The sequence below is a fragment of the Vanessa tameamea genome, chromosome 6 (assembly GCF_037043105.1).
Source record: "Vanessa tameamea isolate UH-Manoa-2023 chromosome 6, ilVanTame1 primary haplotype, whole genome shotgun sequence".
Taxonomy (NCBI): domain Eukaryota; kingdom Metazoa; phylum Arthropoda; class Insecta; order Lepidoptera; family Nymphalidae; genus Vanessa; species Vanessa tameamea.
The window spans coordinates 9,056,537-9,068,480 of NC_087314.1; positions in this window are offsets into that span (position 1 = coordinate 9,056,537).

Consider the following 11,944-nt stretch of genomic DNA (forward strand, 5'->3'; position numbering starts at 1 on the left):
ATTAGCTAACCTCTGCGTATTGTCTTCAGTTGTTTCATTGCTACGCAAAAGCCGCAGACGCTTTGCATTAGCAGTCTGCCGAGAAAGGTTAGTTCTTTTTCTAGGCATTATAGTGACGAAAAAGATAAAAAAAATGTAGGTATTAAATTTAAACCAAAACGTATCTTGTAATCAATAAAAACAAACATATGGTAAATAATTAAGTACCCGATAATATAATGAAATCTGTATTGAAAAAAAAAAGTATTATAAAGGTTATTTAATTTTTTTTTTTATTTCGATATTTTATCGTAATAAAAAAACCATATATGTTTTAATAAACAAAAACCTAACCAAATCAGAATAATTATGCAGATGACAACCACTTCTAATAAACAAAAATTTTGACAAAAAAAAAAACCGACTTCAAAAGAGAAAAAAAATAATATGCTCTAAAAAGTAAAAAATAATTGCTTATTATTCTACAACTTAATAATCAAGTAACTTATTCTACTTACCAATATGTAGGTACGTTCTGTGTTTCCACGCAGGGAGATAAGTATGTACCTACCCACTTTAAATCTAACTTAACACAAACCTATGAATAACAAACAATGATTACAATATTTTTTAGATTTAAACTATGTAAAATGAAATTAAAAATATTTAGACTATTTAAAAGTCAGCAAAGTTATTACGATAATATATTATAGATAAAATTATTGTCCTTTATAATAAAAAAAGGATCATTAAAATTGGTTGGCACAATTTTGAGTTATTCACCTATTTATCGCGCACATACATAATGCACATTTAAGACTTATATCGTTTTCATAGGGATACCATCATCGTAACAGGATAAAATTAAAATGGGACCCCACGGGAAGCACTACCTTTCAAACAAAAAAAAATTATCAAAATCCAGTGAAAAGTTATGAGGTAACAAACATATAAAAAACAAAAAAATACAGACGAATTGATAACCTCCTCCTTTTTGAAGTCGGTTGAAAACAAACAATATTAACTTAAACGTAATAAGATAAACAAACCGAACAATAAGAAGTTTAGATTGTTTCTCCTTTGGTGTTATTATTCCATAAGGTGATTATAGTACAACCGTGTTGAATATGCTTGAACGTAATAGAATTTACTTGAAATATTGAACTACTAATTTATTTGTGTAGTCATTTTAATCGATATTCACCTATTTGCTTATTTGCATAATTTATTTTCTCAGTGATGATTAATCTGCATCGGTGAAAGTATCGCTCGCCATTTTGAACTTTTTTACGTGTGTAATGTAATTTTTATACCTTATTTATACCGTGAAACGTTTGAATTGTTTACTTGCAAAGTACGAAGGAATGTTCATTGAAATTTTATCTTATATCGTAAGTTAAAACTACAGCAGATTATGATTTAAATGTAATCGATTTTAAACGATAAAAAATAATGAGCAAATAAGCTGATAACAAAACCTAATTTTGATAAATAATTTAACTATTAAGAATGTTAATTTTTTTAAGTCGTTATGTGCATTGCTACTTCGCAGAACTACACCCGCGGGTGAGAGTGGCGAGCGCGGCGGCGGGGCTGACCCGCCTCCCCCTCAGCCGCCGCCGCGCCCCGCCTGCTAGCACACTCTTAACAAATAGACATATAGTGTCACGGACTTTTTTTTTATTATTAAAAGAGGAATATATCTTTCATACACATTTTTTGAGTAACTTAAAACGTTTATGTTGCGCACGCATCGAAAGTCCATAAATGTGAATAATTTTCCCCGTTTTTGCAACATTTCTCACTGTCGCTGCGCTCCTATTGGTCGCAGCGTAATGTTATATAGCCTAAAGCCTTCCTCTATAAATGGACTATTCAACAAAAAAAGAATTTTTCAAATCGGACCAGTAGTTCCTGAGATTAGCGCGTTTAAACAAACAAACAAACAAACTCTTCCGCTTTATATATTAGTATAGATAAAAAATTTCGAATAACAGCTTTGTTCTTTTGGAAAATTACAACGTTGAATTATCATCTGATTTAAATACATATGAGTAGGTTTTACCATTCGTGCGTCACAATCAAGATTGTTAAGAAAAATCTTTCTCAGAATATAAACAACACTAACCACAGTTTAAATGATTTAAAATTTACCATCGAGTGATTAATATCCATGTAACAAACAATAATTTATCATTATATATCGACTCGAATGGAATAACACTCATACAATAAGTTTTCAAAAAAAATATTAATACAACATCGACAATAATATTACAAATCAAAGACGACTGTCACAACAAAAACTGTCTAAATTGAAAACATCACTACGTGTTACTTTAATAAGTTACGATCGTAAGAATATAAAGTTTATATATTTTTTATGAAACGTTAATATGAACAAAGGATAATATATTGTAATCTACGCCCGTTTCTTACGCAGTTCTCATCAGCTTCGTACTATATAATGGAGAATAATACAAAACACTAATATCGATTCTTATTGTGCAACAGAATATTGTTTAAATTAATAAATAATAAGTTAAAATTTTGCTTATAAAAGTTGCTTTATGAATTTGTTAAATTTGTACATTCATGTTTGTCAATGTTATCATTTTATTTTAATTCGATTATTAATTTATAATTTGAAAATTAAAGTGTAGTTGTAATTAATATAATGTGTTACTTACCTTATCCGGATAAACTGTTAAGAATCTAATATTAGGAAAATGAAGGCACACGACCATATTGTACGACCATATGTACCATATTACAAAAACTTTAATACGTACATTTAAGTGACCAATAACATTAATCTAACGGAAATACGAATAAATTGTACGATCATTTTCACATGGAACCAGCTCTTATGAACTTTCTTGCACTACAAAAATACAACTACAATAAATTTATAACGGCACGATATCGCATAAATATTAAAAATTATTGATTTTGTAAATACTACCATGTAAATTTACATCTGTATAATTAGGAAGTTATATGTATAGCAAGGTTTACTCTAGGTGTGACTTCGTATGTCAACACTATCTCATAGACCAATAACGTCCATAAGGAACGCTCTCGTAAGAAATTGGCTTAGACTCAATTTTATTTGTTCTCATAATATTGGATTAAACGACAACCTTTGCTAAATACAAGCCGAAATGGCCCAGTGGTTAGAACTCGTGCATCTTAACCGATGATTTCGGGTTCAAACCCAGGCAAGCACCATTGAATTTTCATGTGCTTAATTTGTGTTTATAATTCATCTCGTGCTCGGCGGTGAAGGAAAACATCGTGAGGAAACCTGCATGTGTCTAATTTCAACGAAATTCTGTCACATGTGTATTCCCCAAACCCGAATTGGAGCAGCGTGTTGGAATATGCTCCAAACCTTCTACTCAAAGGGAGAGGAGGTCTTAACCCAGCAGTGGGAAATTTACAGGCTATTAATGTAATGTATGTAATGTTTGCTAAAGAGACAAATAAAGATAAGTACCAACGTTCTAAAGTTCCTACGTTTGAATAAGAGCAAGTCCGTTGATACTGTCTCCGAGAAAATGCCCAGAAAGAGAGAATGGTTCGACGTCTGGACCCAGATTTATATCGCCCATTCGGGTGGAGCCACAGACATATTATATGCAAAGAAAGACACCTTATATTTGCAAACAAATCTTTGTATAAATACACACAATTAAACACTGAACACCTCAAGACTGATTTGAAAGAAAATTAAGAAATGGTATTATACGTATCTTATGATACATATTTATAATATAATATAATATGTCTGGTTATAACCGTGAGTATAAACTAAACACGGTTATAACTAGACATTATACAAAAACAAACTACATTTAATTTTATAGCAAAGTAGGTACAACATGAACATAGTAATCGCTTGAATTACATAACATTAAGTCATATTTTACACGCGAAAACGCTTTGTTATTTATTGAATTTGAATGGAAAGTCTATGGGGATACACCATTCCTACTTTTCTACACATGTAGGATAAAATTTTATCCATTAGGGCTCCGGAAATGATCAATATACAGAGGTGACAGTATTTAAATTTTATTTAAGTTTTAATAAAACTTACTATGCATAGAAAAAATACCATGATTCTTTTGCTAACTCCAAACAGGATTCGCAATGATGATGACAATCTGACGTCTGAAATTACAATGTAGATTATATTTTTTTAATAATAAAAATATTAAGAATAACTTAATAGAACAATGGTTACCATACTTCATTATATTTCGATATAATGTATCTCCGTAGTATTTTATGGCGGGTCTACAGCTTTTATACATTTATAAATTCATCTTTGTAGATAAATAAATTGCAGTTTTTTACTTAATGACGTTCGTGATAATATTTAAACAAAAAAGTGAATATGAATTTAACCAAATTAGTCAGCACAAGTTTTTAAACTACAATTGTCTTAATAAATTGTATTAAAAATAAAACGTGTATTATTGATATTTCGTACCATTGAATAAACTGATAATACCTCTATGTACATTCTTTTTTCCTCTCGCCAAGGCTTAAGAATTATATTTACTAAGTAAAGCTCGTTATTTACAGGAAATTAATTACTTAAAATGTTGACAGACCGACTAATATTTCCTATATTCACCGTTTAATACACAGCAAGAACCGTTACTTTTCTTTATATACCTATTTCATAATAGAAATTTTATTACACTAAATTCTAACTATTGATATTTCGATAATATTATACTTCTCTCATTAATAAAGTTTTACATTTATAATGTGTTTCACACTAACACTTAAACCTAATTATGTAAAATATCATGACAATAATTTAGCAACTATAAGCAACTTTTAAACCAATACACCGATTCACCATAATATATATTATATATATCTTAATACATAGGTATAAGCGCACACGGCACACACTCGCTTGGAAGATTTCCATCCGAGTAGATACAGTTATTAGAATATAACATTGAAAAAAATTCTTCGTAGTTACCGGATACATCGTTGTTAATACGCTTCGAAGTTGAAATGGAAAAATACCTTTATATAAATTACGCTCATATTTTTTTGCTAAGTTTTTACTTGTATATATATGGTTTTATTATTTTTTACCGCACATCCGCCAGCGTTATGTACGAATTTACAACAACAATACAACTTTATCAATATTCGCTCTTAAGTAAACGCATAACGACAGGAATGTTTAAACTAATTTTAAAATAAAAAATTAAATAAATTAAAGCAAGTAAGTCCATAGCTCGGCAAAGACACTTCCACCTTTTGAGGCGAAGGTTTTGAGCTTATTCTACCTAGCTGTCCCACCGCTACAGCAGTATAAAACATACAGGTATGTACACATAAATGGCAAACTTCTACTCGACATATTCCGTCCGTTTACTACCAGATCCAAATCAATTCCAAACTTAAACAAAGTACATGAAATAAAGTATTATAATTATTTTTCAAATTTAAATTTATTTTTATTCCATTAAATGTCGCTTTCCGCATCTATTCGTTTGATGCGGTATTTTTTCCGGTAGGTTTGAATAACACAAAACACAAATAATAATTTATTAAAATACCTACCTTATTTCTATTGACGCTAGTCACAGACTGACTACCGCTAGACGTTACCACTATGTAACTTCTCTAAAAAATAAAAAGTAAGTAATGTTTGGAACATTCTATGTATTTCATCAACATACTCGTTAACATTATAATTTTCAAAATGTGATATCTTTATATATCTTAAACTACGGAACTAACCTAAAATATATTCAAAGCAAACGACAATGACTACTTACGAGCAGGAACTTTACCTTGACCCCAGGCTCATAAGACGGGCTCTGATTCTGTTGATCATAAATGATTTATTTCTTCTAATTTACCTTATAAACATAATAAACCACTAGTGATTTATCTAATAGCACTTATTTTCATCGAATATCAATATTTAATTTAAATTTATCGATGATATATCAATAACAGTATTCATTTGTTTTTTTTTTAACTTCTAATAATAAAAGGCATATCATAATTTATTAATAACTTCGTTCGAAAACCATTTAAATTAATTTTAAGCTGTACCTTTAACGATACTACATACGTATTTATGTATATATATATGTCGTTATACATTTCAATATGAATATTTGCATATTAAAATATATTCCTATTTCTATCACAAGATTTTTCCATAGATAGTATATATCAATTATGCTATATATATTTTTCCAGTTTTTATAAATTACAAACGGATGAGATGATCGAACTTCGTACGTCTAAGACCGGTTCTATCAAGTCTATTCAGACCAATATTTGTCAACCTTTTATTTAATATGATACTGTTTGCAAACAAAGGTACATAAGATATTTTACTAGTTATGTGAATTCTTTGAAAAGAAGGATAAATAGATTATAAAATATTTCAATTGCTTTGTGCAATATTTTTAGTGTATGTGTGAATTATTTTTTATGATATAGTTTGGCGGACGTGCATATGGGCCACCTGATGGTAAGTGGTCACCACCGCCCATAGACAATAGCGCTGTAATAAATACTAACTGTTCCTTACATCGCCAATGTGCCACCACCCTTGAGAATTAAACTGTTATGGCCCTTGTGCCTGTAGTTACACTGGCTCACTCACCCTTCAAACCGGAACACAACAATACTACGTACTGTTGTTTGGCGGTAGAATATCTGATGAGTGTGTTGTACCTACCCAGACGGACTTGCACAAAGCCCTACCACCAAGTAGACGTGTATATTACACTATTACACTCAAAACTCATTCTGAGTAATAAGCCGTTCGGACTGTAACAAAAACCGTACTTTTGACTTATGCTACACATAGGATAGATTAGATTTGTTTCGTTTCTGTAAGCGTGTCGTCTTCCATGCGAGTGACATATATACAATAAGTTCAACGTTGAAAAGTTGACGCCGATAAATCTTATGAAGTTTAGTTTTCTCATATATAAACAGTGGAGCGTTTTGAGTGAACACAGAATATTATAATATACGTGTTTGTGCGCATACAAACTAACTGTGCGGTTTTACACGGACGGGGAAAGATCAGGAGCGGAACCGACTGGAGGTTATAAGGTCCTAAGTATTGTTGACAGCACGGGGTACCAACTTGCCAAAATATCAACATCGAAATATTATATAACTAAACAAGCAACACCCGCCCATAGCTATGATAAAAAGCGAAGCTTACGGTAATTCCTCTTCTAAATGATGAGAAAAATATTCTTAAAACTGTAAATAAATTATCAAGATGTTTAATCAAAAAGTTATAGATATAAATATAACTCGTAACCTCGGGTTAAAACTTCAACAATTAAGTGATGTGCGAGCGAAGGTACCATTTTCCTCGAATGTTATTACTTTAACATAATAAAATATGGTTATTATAATTATTTATGTTGGTAAACATTATGGCAATACAATTATTAATTTAAATCATAATAAAATACTCGAGCTAGGTAATCATTTTTATTATTATTAAAAATATTATAAATAATAAAAATTATTATAATATATTATTCCTGTAATCATATTTGTATTCGCAAGACACTTATCGTAGCGCTTAGCTGTAATCGTTAAAAAACTATAATATAAGTAGCGTAGTTTAACTGTTTACTTTTTTAGAAATATGTTTATTATGTTTAGATTTTCCAGATTGACTTCACGACTGGCGACTATAATAACGACCGACGATGACCTCAAAGGTAATCGGGGTGTCGGATTTAGGGGATCCGAGGCAACAGCCCCGGGGCAACCTCTAGAGATGGGAGCCCATCACAATACAATAGATTTTCTAAGAAAGTACGAGTAATGTACTCGTATTTTCTTTGACATTTATAATTTACTATTTTAAAAGTTACTCTGATAGGAAACGGGAAAAAATTAGTCGTCACTGAAAACCCCTACTGACAGGAATTGTTCATATTATTTAGTAAAATAACAATTAGGGGCCTTCACTTTGTTGCCCGAGGCCTCCAGGTCTTTAAATCTGGCCATGTTGTCGGTAGTATATTCATATTAATCCGAAAATCCGACACTAATTTTAAGTTTTAGTTACTGATTTCTAAGTAAATATATTATTGTAAATCATTAAGTAATTACATAAAATTACTTTGTATCATTTCTATAGAGATTTGTAAAACCATCAAGAATACTATAAAATAAACATAAAACCTTTGCCCACGTAGGCAATTAATAAAAAAAAAATGTATATAATAATCTTCGTAAACCAATCATGGTTGGACAGCGTAAAAATTATCATGACTGGTTGGACAGCGTAAAAATTATCATGACTCGTTACGTGACGTAAAACTAAGCGAATATGCTCGAACAAACGGTCACTGGCCACTTCGAAGTTACGTCGAAGGTAAGGCTGGGTTTCAGACTGTGTAAAGGTCAATGGCAGTGATATAAATCGTCTTGAGATTTTTGAATGTGTAAATAAATAATGATTTGAATCAAACGAGAGACACATTTGTAGTAAGTATAATAAAAATCTCTATAGAAATAATGTTCACGGAAACGATGAAAATAAATAAGTATCTATATGACGACACTGATGTTATAATATTATAATATCGTTTTATACCCAAGCAGGTCAGTATTTATTTAAATAAGTTTTTTTTTTAACATTAACAATTTAAATGAACGCAAACACAAATCAATATTCAAAATAGCGATTGTACAAATCACGACCGCAAGGAATGTTGGAAAGAATACTAGCAGCATTTCCCCGTTGAATCGAAATTCGGTTCCTTGATCAGCAACGTCACATTTTTACGCAATTACTCCATGATAGTTTGTCAGTAAACTGAAAATGAAAAACTAAGACTGGCTTGGCGATCCTGATACCACTATAAAGAAACTCATTCATAAATATAAACAAATCTTAATCAAACAGCGCAAACTAAAGTTTGAATACTCAAAGACTCGTGGTGCGAATTTCATGACACGACTGCCAGTGTGTAACACGTCAACGACTTCACAGAACGGTTGTCAATGGTTGCGTTAAGCGCCGTTTTATTTTTCTTTTATACTTTGTATTAATACTGAAAGACGTCTATATTATTTAACAAAATTTGCCTCAATTATATGATCAGAAGTAAATGATTTTACTCATCTTATCTATATCGATGGATTGCTTTCAAACCTCGTATCGGATTCATAACTCATATATATCAGCTGAAAATGGAAACCATAAACGAAATCGTTCAAGAGAAAATGTATTTATGATGGTATATATCAGCGAACAAATATTTTTCACCTAAATAGCCTTCAAATTTATTTGAATAAAATTCTCATGTTGTATAAGGCGATGAAGTATTCAAGAAAACCTCACAATTCCGACATCTTGAATCTATGATTCGCGATGATGATCGCTTAGAATCTCTTTACAGTTAGCATATGCATAATTTTGCATGAATCGTACAAAGGTTTCAAACTCACATGATTTTCGGCTGCACACAAAGATCGCTATGTAAAGCAGTAATTTGTTTTATGTAACAAACACATTGTGTCGCTATGAACGGGATATAAAACCTTGATACATGAGCTGTTTACGCTCAATTCTGCATGTGAAGTTAAAAGACCGAGTATATAACTCTGAATACGACGGAGGACAAGGCTAAGCGGTATAGAAACCGTCCTTATAAAATACCACCTGAGGTGTTGCGGGCACGCCGTGCGTATGAATGATTCCAAACTACCTAAAGCAGTCTTCTACTCGAAATAGACGACTATGACTACGTTTAAGAAACGTCAATTAAACGACAGCGACAAAAAACGCCTTTTTAATAAAAATCTCTTACATAGGTCACATACATCACATACTTTGTAATAGATCGCCTGGGAAGCACCACATCATCATATATTCTACCTCCAAGCAGCAACACTTAGTATTGTAGTGCCAATAAGCGTGCCAGTGTAACTACAAGCACAAAGACATAACATCTTAGTTGCCGAGGTTGGTAGCGCGTTGATTATATAACAAATTATTAAAATTTCATACGGCACCAATCTAAATGGGCAATGGTGAATTCTTATCGTCAGGTGATACTATTTGCCCGTCTACAAAAACTGATAATACTAATAATAAAATGTTTTTTAGTCTAGCGATAAAAATAAATCCTTTAATATAAAGATTCTTATTTTTAAGGCTTACGAAACGCACAAAACTGTAACATATTCATAGAGCACTTATTAAGCTAATTTATGATAAAATAAAAGTATAATTAAACATAGTTAATTATTGAAAACTTCAACCGTGAACGTTTTATAATTCTTTTAACGAATGTAATGTTTTTGTGTTCATAGTAAACAAATAAACCAGGTAAAATAACTTTTAATATTGAGCGGACTTAAAGACTAAGAAGTTAAAAACTCAATGAAAAGATTTTTGATCATATTATTCAAAAGATTTTTTAGGAATTTCGAAACCTGGGACAGGTTTTTTTTTATTTAATTTCATTGTAAACTGCAAGTCACTCATGTAAAATGAAATTATTAATGTCAAATAGTATACATTACTTCAGTTAGAACTGAAGTTTTACTTTAATCCAATTTACTTTAATTTTGTTTACGTTTTTCACATTTTTTCTTATACATTGATAGCACCGCTCTTTAACTGACCACTAACTTTTTTCCGATAAATTGTAACAATTTAGTAAATTACAAATAACAATCGTCTTTAATTTTCTGCACATCTACGACTGGAGCTGTTCAAAATGAGACCATAACCGATTTTTTACCTGCAACTGTCGTCCTATAATTATCTATTAATATATAAGATTAAAATAACTGATATAACTTTTACTGATATTATTAGACAGGTTTACATAACATTATTTACGTTTTAAGTATTTAACAATAGAAATAATAGCTAGTGAAAAATTCTGACCGAGTGGAATATTGGTACGATATTATAGGTATTATAACTTTAAAAAAAAAACAATAACGATTTTAAATAAATAGCGAATTAGCAATCAATGCTTCGGGTTATGTACGTATGTTTTGGGTGAAGGCAACAGGATATTATGCAGAGCATGCTTTTCATGGGAAGTCTCGTTTCGCACGGCATTTCAAAATTATTTGTAAAGATTTATATTATTATTGTGTTAAATATATTTTTGTATTAGTGAATAAAGTTTAACTTTACGCGGATTGATAACAACAAGATTCTATCAGAAGAACTGTAAAATAACCATGTATTAATATAATTTATTAATAATATAAAAAATGACATGAGTTCTAAACATTATCATTATAAATCAATATCAAAGTTACGAATAACCGATGAACAGTTCAAGTTCGATCATAAAATTGTCATTGAACAAAAACTTCATGATCATCATACTAATATTATGCAAAAGTAAAGTGCATTCGTTTTTCATCCGAAGTGACCATAACATAATAATCCGAGTAACTTTAGTTTTGTCATAATTTTAACGAATTTATTATTAAAAGAATAACATGTTTTAGAATGTACCTATGTATCTTTTATATATTATAATATAAACGAAAATGTTTTCAGAATCATAGAAATGCGTCGTTCTTTATACAGTCAAAGACAGGGCCGGATCTACGCCGGTATGGCTTTTTAGGCTTCAGCTCAGGGCCCCGTGGATTCAAGGGGCCTCCAGCTAAGTCAAGTCAAGTCAAAGTCAAAAATATACGATAATGCGAAAGAATCCATCATTCTATTAAATTAAACAGATCGAATGGTTTGCAGCCCTGCGAATCCTGTAATTAATTAAACCCATTCAATTAATTTTATTCAAGTCTACGTTCAGGTGTATCTTAAGGGCCCCTAAGTAGTATTAACCCAGGGCCCCCTAAACTCACGGTCCGGCCATGGTCAAAGATTTTATAAAAATACTTTTATACATATTACACGCGTAATCTGCAATATTATATACACATAAAA